This window comes from Egretta garzetta, unplaced genomic scaffold (genome assembly GCF_000687185.1).
Source record: "Egretta garzetta isolate BGI_Z169 unplaced genomic scaffold, ASM68718v1 scaffold442, whole genome shotgun sequence".
Taxonomy (NCBI): domain Eukaryota; kingdom Metazoa; phylum Chordata; class Aves; order Pelecaniformes; family Ardeidae; genus Egretta; species Egretta garzetta.
In genome coordinates, this window is record NW_009258961.1 from 1,679,224 (window position 1) to 1,680,157 (window position 934).

The following is a 934-nucleotide window of genomic DNA, read 5'->3' on the forward strand; positions in this document are numbered from 1 at the left end:
ACATCTTGACAAATGAAAACAGCGCTCTTCAGCCAGCTCTGCTGTGCATGCAGCCTGAGATGTCCCTTCCTGGGACTGGAGAGTGAACAAGCCTAGCGTGCGATACAAGACAACAGATAATCCGACATGCAAACGGGGTGAGGAAAGGGTAGAACCATCCCTCATACCAGAGTAAGCAGCCACCCAGCCCACCAACGGCCTTGATTTTGTGGAGTGTTTTTCTGGTGCAACTGGAGAGGTCAACTTTAAGGAGAGATTAGGAGGAGTGCACTATACAGCTAACCTTAGAGGAAGCTCCTTACACTGGGAACTAGGCAAAGCAGGAAGCACTTGAGAGGGAAGCTGAATCAATGGACCATGATGATGGTATCAAAAGCACCAGAAAGGCAGAAGCACATACAGCAACACTGTAGTTAAGGAACGAGATGGGGTAAGAGATGGGGTCATCAACGCTGGCACAACGGTTGTGTTGAAACTGTTGAAAGCTGTGTGGAGAAAAGGGGCACGGAGGAGGAAAGCACAGCAGGAGGTGACAGTGTGGGTGAAGGAGACCCACGCGCTGATACAAAAGGGTAGAGGGGAGATGGACAAACGATATTTGTCAAAGGAATTTACATTAATCTAAATTATGTGAGACTTGTTGGGGGTTTGGTCTGCAGGACAGTAAGGGAAGGCCAAGGCTCAGAGATGTTGGTAGGAATATTGAGCAAGGGAGGAGAGCGGGAGATACTACTGGAAACCTGAGACACTAGGGACTGACTCTGAGCTACACTGAATTAATGGTGGTGTGTTAAAACCCATGAAGATAAAGACATTTTGAAAACAACTACAAAACCAGAATGTGAGCAAAGAGGGGTATTCTGTGCTGTCAGAGCGAAGGTGACAGATGAAGCCACCTTCTTCTCCAGAGTCACCAGGGAAGGGAGAGGTAAGG